Source organism: Narcine bancroftii, chromosome 5 (genome assembly GCF_036971445.1).
Source record: "Narcine bancroftii isolate sNarBan1 chromosome 5, sNarBan1.hap1, whole genome shotgun sequence".
NCBI classification, from domain to species: domain Eukaryota; kingdom Metazoa; phylum Chordata; class Chondrichthyes; order Torpediniformes; family Narcinidae; genus Narcine; species Narcine bancroftii.
The window spans coordinates 111,100,894-111,111,842 of NC_091473.1; the positions used below are offsets into that span (position 1 = coordinate 111,100,894).

The following is a 10,949-nucleotide window of genomic DNA, read 5'->3' on the forward strand; positions in this document are numbered from 1 at the left end:
GCGGCTCTCAAACATCTGAAGTTTATCGTATGAGGCTCTTAATTTAAGCTAGTTTGGCCACCCCTGCCATGTACAGACTCTGCTTCACCAAAATACAGGAGGTCAGTTACGAATTATTTGAAGGATTGTAGCCACAGTTCACTGGAACAACACCCAAAATGCTGGAGGAATGAATGCATGGAAAGCAACAGATAGTTGATATTTCAGACTGAACCCACTTCATCAGGGATCATCCAGCATTTTGTGTGTTACTCCAATTTACTAAAATCTTGCAGGCTACTTGTTTACCAGCCATAGTTATTTGCCCAAATTATTCCCTCTCCAACTATAAAGGTGATGTCAGTATTCAAAGTTCATGGATGCTATCAGGCAGCTAAGAAAATGTAACATTGTCAAAGCAGCTGACCAATCATGAGGCACTGCATTGTCAAGGCAGCTAACCAATCATGAGGCATTACATTGTCAAGGCAGCTGACCAATCATGAGGCACTACATTGTCAAGGCAGCTGACCAATCATGAGGCACTGCATTGTCAAGGAAGCTAACCAATCATGAGGCATTACATTGTCAAGGCAGCTGACCAATCATGAGGCACTACATTGTCAAGGCAGCTGACAAATCATGAGGCACTGCATTGTCAAGGCAACTCAGAACCAACTCATTGAATTAAGCATTGTTTCTAAACTCATTCAATGGGACAACCACTGACAGTTGTCTCCCCAACTTGATCTACGATGTTATCCAGGGCATATTTTAAAGAATTCAATCTAAATTAATTCCATCCTAGAACATTAATCTTATTTTCAGATGGATGGTATACACTTTGCTAATGAAATTCTTCAATGGTGCAATTTATCTTCCATTGATGCAACTGTGCATGTGCAATTACAGGTTAATTTAAGAGGGGAATAATGATCAAAAACATTACACATTGATATCAAGACTTCAGTTTCTTTCTCAATAATCAAGCAATTAGGGTAAAAATATCTTTGGATCAGGTGCTGAAATAGAATCTGAGTAGTTCATTGTCTGGGGAATTAAATCTTAATCCTTTTATATTCTGACACAACATTGGCCAAATACACTCATTTCTAGGCTAGTACATTGGAGAGACTGAATGAATTGTAAAAGTGAACTCTTATCCGGCTTCTCGGACAGACATAAAGGATGCAGCAACATATTTTGAAGAGTAGTGGACTACACCTACTGTCATTTGGAAGTGGTGGAACTGGTAAGTGGTTTGGGATTTCCTTTCTTTAGACATTTTTTTAAATTAATCAAGAGCTGAAAAGTGAGGTGAATATTTTTTTTAATTTATATCAGCACAGTTTAAAAGGCGTATATTTGTCAGAGTGGGTGGGAAAAAAAAATTTAAGTCACCAATTCCTTCTATTTACCACTCCAAGTGATTGGTGTAGCCCTTGGGGATCAAGAGAACAAGGGTGGGTGGTGTCAGAAATAAAACTTCTCACACATGAGTCTCTTTAAAACTGATGACACGACAAGCTTTATTTACAAGTCTGCAGAGTTGGACTCAACTGGCTTCTCACCAGTTAAGCCCCGATACATAGAGTGCATTGATTTTTATACCCTTGTTGTTTGCCCTTCCCCTTCTTATTAATACTGTTTTAATTGGTTAGTATTGCAAAAGCATTCTAAGTACAACTGCATTTTTAATTATCACGTTCGTTACGTACGCTGCGAACTCTACATACACTAAATTCTGTTTCTCACCCTTCTTATCAATCTTTTGTCTCCTGCATGTCTCTCACTATGACCATGAAAAGATATGTTTAAAAAAACATATCCAGCTGAACTTTTTGTCCTTGGCTGCTAGTAAGCTCCCTGTCCATTCTGGCTTCCCTTTTTATGATTAATCATCACATTTTAACTTAAGCCATTTTAACCTAAATTCTCTATATATAACAGGTGGGAGAGAAGCATGGGAGAGTGGGTGAACATGAAGTCTCAACTTAGTTCCCATGGTTTCCAGATTTTGCTTCTTCTTGAAGGATCAATCCATTGACAAACTCAAGAACTACATGATCCTTTTCTTTTGAATGATGAGTTGTGTTCCATAAGCAAAGCATATGTCAACAATTCAGAATATTTATCCTGAGATCACAAGGAAATATTTTTTATCATTTATTTATAAACATTCTCCAAGGACTCTTGGCAATTCTAATATTTCTATGTGTTATTTTCTTTTTACTCCTCTAGATCTCTCTACCTTCTAGTTATGAAGAAGCAAAGACATAGGAACATAGGAAGTAGGAACAGGAGTCGGCCAAAAATGGCCCATCGAGCCTGCTCCGCCATTCAATACGAACATGGCTGATCTAATTTATGACCTAACTCTACCTACCTGCCTTCTCCCCATATCCCCTAATTCCTCTATCATGTAAACATTTATCTAACCAAATTTTAAATACGTTTAATGAGGCAGCCTCAACCACTTCCCTGGTTATAGAATTCCAAACATTCACTACTCTCTGGGAAAAACTATTTTTCCTCATTTCTGTCCTAAATCTACTCCCCCGAATCTTGAGACTGTATCCTTTCGTTTTAGTTTCCCCGGCCAGCTCAAAAAACCTTCCTACATCTATCCTATCCATACCCTTCATAATCCTATATGTTTCTATAAGATCTCCTCTCATTCTTCTGAACTCGAGCGAATACAATCCTAGATGATTTAATCTTTCATCATAAGTCAACCCCTTCATCCCAGGGATCAACCTAGTAAACCGCCTCTGGACCGTCTCCAAATCCAGTATATCCTTCCTCAAATATGGAGACCAGAACTGGACACAGTACTCCAGGTGCAGTCTCACCAGTACCTTATACAGTTGCAACATTACCTCCCTACTTCTGAATTCAATTCCTCTAGCGATGAAGGCCAACATTCCATTTGCCTTCTTAATAACCTGCTGCACCTGCAACCTAACTTTTGGCGATTCATGCACAAGCACTCCCAAGTCCCTCTGTACAACAGCATGCTTTAGTTTTTTACCCTTAAAATAATATTCAGCTCTTTTATTTTTCTTGCCAAAGTGGATAACCTCACATTTACTAACATTGTACTCCATCTGCCAGACCTTTACCCACTCATCCAGCTTAACTATATCTCTCTACAGACTCTCCACATCCTCATTACAATTTGCTCTTCCACTCAATTTGGTGTCATCCGCAAACTTGGCTACAGCACATTTTGTCCCCTCCTCCAAGTCATCAATGTAAATGATGAACAGTTGTGGGCCTAACACTGACCCCTGCGGCACCCCACTTTCCACTCTCTGCCAACCTGAAAAACTCCCACTTATCCAACTCTCTGCCTCCTGTCAGACAACCAATTTTCAATCCAGGCCAATATACTTCCCCGGACTCCACTTTCCTGTAACTTACTGACAAGTCTCTTGTGCGGCACCTTATCAAACGCTTTCTGGAAATCCAAATATACAATATCAACCTGTTCCCCTCTATCCACTGCACCCATTATATCCTCAAAGAATCCTAACAAGTTTGTCAAACAAGATCTTCCCTTTCTAAAACCATGTTGCGTCTGCCTGATTGAACCCTTACGTTCCAAAAGTTTTACTATTTCATCTTTAATGACGGCTTCAAGCATTTTTCCAACTACAGATGTCAAGTTAATTGGCCGATAATTTCCAGTCTTCTGCCTACATCCCTTCTTAAAAAGTGGCGTGACATTTGTTGTCTTCCAGTCTGTCGGGACCTGCCCAGAATCCAAGGAATTTTGGTATATGACCACCAATGCATCAACTATAACTTCTGCCATTTCCTGCAGAACTTTTGGATGCATATCATTAGGACCAGGTGATTTGTCTGGTTTTAGTCCCATTAGTTTCTCCATCACTACTTCTTTTGTAACAACTATTTTATCAAGGCCCTCCCCAACATTCGCATCCTTAACTCCGCACTTGGGCATGCTGGACGTGTCTTCCACCGTGAAGACTGACACAAAATATTTGTTTAATGCCTCGGCCATTTCCTCATTTTTTTGCTACCAGTTTTCCTTTCCCATCCTCCAAGGGTCCTATGTTAACTCTGGCCACCCTCTTCCGTTTTATATATTTATAAAATTTTTTTGCTTTCTGTTTTTATATTTTGTGCCAATTTACTTTCATAATCCTTTTTCCCATTTCTTATTACCCGCTTTGTAACCCCTTGTTGTCTCTTAAAGTTTTCCTAATCTTCCAGTTTCCCACTGCTCTTTGCAGCTTTGTACACCTGCGCCTTCAATTTTATACTCTCCTTTATTTCCTTTGTTAACCACAGTTGATTTTTCCCTATCTTGCAGCCCTTTTTCCTGACCAGAATATATTTTTGTTGAGCATTACAAAATATTTCTTTGAAAATCTTCCACTGTTCCTCAACTGTTTCATCAATTAGCCTGTGCTCCCAGTCCACTCTGCCCAATTCCTCCCTCATCCTATGGTAGTCACCCCTGTTTAACCATAATATATTAGTTTTAGATCTAACTATTTCCCCTTCCATCTGAATGAGAAATTCAATCATACTATGATCGCTATTTCCCAGATGGTCTCTGACTGTTACATCATTTACTCTACCTATCTCATTGCACAACACTAGATCCAGGAGAACATTTTCTCTTGTGGGTTCCTTAACATGCTGCTCAAGAAAACTATCACGGATGCACTCTATGAAGTCCTCTTCCAGACTCCCATGACCAACTTGATTTTCCCAATCTATGTGGAAGTTAAAGTCCCCCATGACTACTGCCGTATCATTATTACATGCCTCACTTATCTCTCTATTTATTTCCTGTGCCACTAAACTATTGTTATTCGGTGGGCGATAGATAACACCCACCAATAATTTTTTCCCTTTGTTATTCTTTATCTCTACCCAAATGGACTCAACATTATGCTCTTTAGATCTTATATCATTCCTCACTACTGCCTGGAGCTCATCTTTGATTAAGAGTGCAACTCCACCTCCCTTACCATCCTGTCTATCTCTTTGCACCACCTGATACCCTTGAAAGTTTAATTCCCATTTAGGGTCACCTTGTAGCCATGTTTCCGTGATGGCTACCAAATCATAGGCATGGATACCGATTTGCGCCACAAGTTCACTAACCTTATTTCTAATACTGCAGGCATTCAGATAAAGTGCCCTTATGCTCTTTGTCCTTTTAATATCTAGTGACTTCTGTAACCTTTTCTTTTGCCCACTATTTTTCTTTGTAATTTTCTTAACACTATCATTGACCCGAAAACTCACTGCACCATCTGATTTTTTACTTTCTCCTCCCAACATTACTTTTCCTATTTTACTTTTCCTGGCCATTACTTTATCTTCCCTACCCTTTTCCCTATCACTCTAGTTTCCATACCCCTGCCAAATTAGTTTAGACTGATGATAAATAGTGAGCATCTCAAAATATAACCAATGAGCCCAAAAATAATTCCTGCTGCTTGGAGATGTGCTCTTTTAGCAACTCACTCCTTCTAAATCAACTTTGGTTAGCATTTTCACAACTGAAGGAAAAAATGTAAGCTCAGGTTCATAATCCAAACTGAGGTTTCTGTGCAATATTGAGAGTGCACTGAATTATCTGAGGTGTTAAAAACTGAGAAATACTGCAGGAACTCAGCCAGTCACACACCATCTATAGTAGGTAAAGATGTATAACAAAAATTTTGGGCCTGTGCACTTCTTCAAGGTGTGAGTAAAATGCAGACAAGTGCCTGAATTAAAAGGCTGGGTAGAAGGGAAGGGGGGAGTGTTATGTCTCTGTTACTTGGGAGGCTTCTTAAATAACTTAGAGATACAAGATTCAAATAACAAAAGAGACTTTACTTACTGATGTCTTCCACCATCTCAGAAAACTGTTCTCACACACACCTAGACATATGCATACACCCCACAGTGGTGCACTACAGTTACTACAGTGAGAAGGGTGTATTTTTACACAGTTACAAAATAGTTCACATTATCCTAACTATATAACATCCCTCCTTCTCAAGATAAAGAAAAAATTAGTGTTCTTTATCACTTTCCTTCCAGTAAAACTTAAGTAATTGAACTTGTACACTAGTTAATTCACAGAACTATTTTTAAACAGTTCTTATTGATATTGCACTGGCGGCAGAATGTTGCTTTGCCATTCCGTGGATTTCGCTGTGGCTGTTGGGCTCTGTATTGCTGGTACACATGTAGGTGATGCAACTTGTGCTTCACCTCACAACTGCTGTGTTGATGTTTCGGTATTAGTGGTTGTGGTCTCTTCATTTGATACCTCATTTGCTATTGGTGTTGCAGGCTTTGCTGGTATTAAAGCTTTTGGCTTCATCTCATTTTGTGTTGGCCAAATGTGAATTCTGTTCCTCCTCAGATAATTGCCAGAGTCTGTCTCGACAATGTATGATCTTGGTGTTTCATCTTCTCTGATTACCTTTACTGGGGTTCTTGTTTTCAACATCAGCTCTTGAATGTGCACATGCTGCCCTCTGAAGAGTTCTGGCAATGTTTGTGCATATTTGTAATAATGCTGGCATCCTTCTTGTGTGTCAGCCAGTCTTCTTCTGGTTTCCTCCTGGTCTTCTGGAGGGTGTATTTTGCTTGGCAGAGTTGTTTTACATCTCCTGCCATTTAAAAGTTCAGCTGGGGACTTCATGTCACCCCTTAAGGGTGTGGCACGTAATGAGAGAAGAGCTAGGTCTGGGTCTTCTTTTGTTCTGCGACACTTTAATTAGTGGGTGTTTCACAGTTTGCACTTGTCTTTCAATTAACCCATGACCTTTAGGGTAGTATGGGGATGCTGTAGGATAACAAACCCATACTCAGGAGCCAGCTTTCTGAATTCTTGTGACATGAACTGTTCCATTTTCACATGTTACTTGGTCAGGTATTCCTTGTTCAGCAAAGAGCGCTTTTTTTTCTGAGATGATAGTTGATACTCTCAGATCCTTCACCCTTTTGACGAATGGAAATTAGATTAGTAACAGGCTACTATTAAATACCACTCTTGAATCTCGGTGAACAAGTCTGCTTCCACTGTGTGCCATGGCCTGGGAGGTACTTCTGTGGAAATCATTTCCTCTTTTTGTTGTGTGTTTCTGTACTTTTGGCATATTTGACATGTAGCCACCATATTTTCAATGTCTTTGTATATACCAGTCCAGTACATGGCTGACTTCACTCTGAGTTTACATTTCTCCATTCCCATGTGACCTTCATGTATTTTCTGGAGAATTTCTTTCTGCATTGTTTCAGGTATAATCAGTCTTGATCCAGCCAGCAGAACATCATTCACCAACAATATGTCATCTCTGATAAACCAATATTGATGTATTGAATATTATCCTGACTATATAACGGAGAGTGCAGAACAACAGAAAAAAGGTGTTACTTGGACAGGAGAGAGAAATGATGGGAATAGTTTGGGGGAGGCACGGGGTTTCGGCTCTACGACCCTTATCAGAAGAGATACCTTTCAGATGAGGCATTAAACTGTGGCTTCATCTTGCCTCTCAAGTGGATGCAGGAAATCTCACAACACTTTTCCGGGAATAGCTGGGTACTCCTGCCTTTGACAACTGTGAGTATATTTCAAAAGTACTGTAATTGCTATGATATGTCCAAGAGTAGTCTATTCAAACTATCTAAGTGTGATAAATGTTAACAATAAATTATGTCAGACAATTACTTTTTTTAATGCAAGGAAATACAATTTGCTACTTGTTCTGGCAATAGTCAAGGTTAGTTCAAGAGGGGTCAAAATTAATCAATTCCCCTTTCTTCCCAATATTCGCCCTCCCCCACCAACCCTCAGACCCTCTTATTCCCCCCCCCCCCCACTTACTCTCTAGGGCAGTGGTTGTCAACCTTTTTCTTTCCACTCACATACCACTTTAAGTATAGCCACTGTTTTTAATCATACCTAATTGACTTGTTATGTACACAGCTTCATAACTCCAAAGGAAATGGGCCAATGACAATTTTCTCAAGCAACATATTTCAGTAACAATTGGGTCTAAAGCAGTGATTCTGAATCTTCCCTTCCCACTCACATACCACCTTCAGCAATCCCTGACTAATCACAGAGTTCCAATGGCATGGGGTCTACTTAAAGTGGTACGTGAGTGGAAAGGAAAATGGTTGAGAACCCCTGCTCTAGTGGATCCCACAGGCTCATCCTTTACCCCCACCACCACTCCTTATCCCTCCCCATGCCCATCACACCTCTCCCTACCCTACCCCATCTCCCCCCTGGGCTCCCCCTTTCTTCCCACCCCTCAGACCTTCTCATCTTCCCCACAACTCTCCAGTGATGTACTCACTCAATGGTTTGATGGACATGAAATTACTTCTCAGACAAACCATCCCAAGTTCTTGCGTCTATTCAACCTGAAGAAAGAAAGAAATATTCCCAGGTATTTGTGATGTTAAACAAGATGATAAAGGGAATGTATATTTTTATTCAAGAAACACAGTCAACATCCAAAGGACAAAAGGGTTTCATATTTCTTACAATACAAATAAAAACGAGAAATACTCCCAATAAACGTTGAATATAGCATTAAAAGGAGAATATGTGACCAAAGTAAAATATGCTTGCAGCAGGTTATTGTGCAGGTAAAATATTTGGAGGCAGTGAAGAAAAAGGTTGTTACAAGTTGGGCTTCCAAGATGCCAAAGATTATTTCAGAATCCAGTTTCACCTTAAGCCAAAAAACCCCCTGCAGAGTTTAATGTTGATGCCTTAATTCAGTGAAATGTCAACAGAAATGAAGGAGGAACTCTGAGAGGTGAAGAGCCAGCAAGCTGCACGATTCAACTCACCTTCAGATCCAGAATCCACACAGTGGAGCAAGTTGAGACATGCTCACGATTCTTCCTCTAAAAGGTTCCGAGAGCCTGAGACAGGTGCTGTGCCTCGGGGATCCGTGCTGGGACCATTGTTGTTTGCCATCTGTATCAATGATCTGGATGATAATGTGGCAAATTGGATCAGCAAGTTTTCGGATAGCACCAAGATTGGAGGCGTTGTGGACAGCGAAGAAGGTTTTCAAAGCTTGCAGAGGGATCTGGGAAAATGGGTTGGAAAATGGCAGGTGGAATTGAATACAGACAAGTGTGAGGTGTTGCATTTTGGAAGGACAAACTATGGAAGGACATACATGGTAAATGGTAGGGCACTGAAGAGTACAATAGTACAGAGTAATCTGGGAATACAGATACATAATTCCCTGAAAGCGGATAGGGTTGTGTTAAGGGAGCTTTTGGCATATTGGCCTTTATAGACAACACTTTCCAGGTTCTAGTGTTTCTTAATTTCAAAACTGTGTCATCTTCAAGGAAATAGGGGGATGATATTCAAAATTATTATCTTATTAATCTAATAAACCAAACTTTGTAGATGCAGCTTTATGTAGCTTTAATTCGTTGATAAAATGTATAAACATTTTGCATAATTTTGCATTAAGATTTTCATTATGATGAAAAAGCATTAAACTATATTTTAAGATATAATGATACTCAACTTTAAAGAGATATACAAAAGGAATGTGACAAAATAAGACGAATTCAAAGAAAATTGTTTCGAGTTCACATCTCCTTCATAGTAGTCGAAGAATGAGATGCAAGCACTTAGTCTGCATTGATATTATGACATATTATGTCATAGACCTGATGGTAACACTACAAACATACTTTTTCTTCAAGAAATAGGCACTAAATTAACTAAGAATCAAAAACACAAGGTATTAACCTTTACATTCCACCCCTTAACTATTATAATAGGCATTAATGCATAATATATAATAATTACTATTCCAGATACAAAAGTAAATATGGCAAGTATAAGATTAGAAATCAAAACTTTCAACTTCTTTAAAAGACAAATTTTAGTAATAGGTTTATTTAAGGAACCAGTCTTGGTTTTAATTCATACTTGCTGAACGAAACCTTTCTTGTCCGGAATTGTATCCACAATTTTCCCCAGCAACCAAGAATTTCTTTGTGCAGAATCGTCCATAATAATTACAATGTCTCCACATATAAAATTGTGTTTAGCTTTAGACCATTTTTGTCTCTCTTGTAATAATGAAAGATATTCTTTAATCCATTTTTTCCAAAATAGATCCGCAATAAATTGTACTTGTTTCCATCTGCGTCTTACATAAATATCTTCTTTCTGAAGTTGACCTGGAAGCATTAAAGGTTTTGATTTAAGAAGTAAGATATGGTTTGGTGTAAGTGCCCTGATGTCAATTTAGTTCTTGGACGACTATTTAAAATAGCTTCGATTTCACACAATACTGTCTGAAGGTTGTTCAAAATGGAGTTAAGAATCTTCTTGATTGATCTAATCATTCTTTCCCACACACCTCCATGATGTGATCCTGTGGGTGGGTTAAATATCCAACTAATTTCTTTCTGAAGTAATGCATCATGAATTTGATGTTGATTCCAATTTTGAATTGCTTTTCATAACTCTAGTTGATTGGATCCATTATCAGGAGATAATTTCTTTACTTCACCACATCTGACGATAAAACGTCAAAGAACATTGATAAAAGAGACTGTATAAAGAGATGACACTACTTCAATGCGAATTGCTCTCATAGTCAAACAAGTAAAAATAGCTCTATCATTTTTCAACACTTCTTCCTTGTATGTAAATGAGGGTTCATCAGGTGAAACTCTGTCTTGTAGCAAATCCGCATTTGTTATTGTCCAGGTTTAGGATGCAAAACCTTCTCAATCTCATTAATTCTGTTTGTCACAAAGGTACAAAACCTCATGGTTTTGTTATTAATGTATTTAAGTACTGATGTACTATCAGTCCAAAACATAGAATCTGCTAACTCCATCTGTAATTCTCTTCTTAGCACAGTGTCCATTTTGCTCGCCATAGTAGCGGCAGTCAATTCCATTCGAGGTATGGTGACTGGCTGACT

At 38.9% G+C, this 10,949-nt stretch overlaps 1 long non-coding RNA gene across 1 annotated transcript; it reads left to right on the forward strand.

The window, feature by feature from the left end:
* Window positions 1–596: 596 nt before the first annotated feature.
* Window positions 597–9,157, forward strand: LOC138762780 (uncharacterized). The gene is made up of 3 exons (XR_011357137.1): window positions 597–1,231; window positions 7,261–7,585; window positions 7,820–9,157. It is a non-coding gene; the product is annotated as an uncharacterized lncRNA (long non-coding RNA).
* Window positions 9,158–10,949: the final 1,792 nt, after the last annotated feature.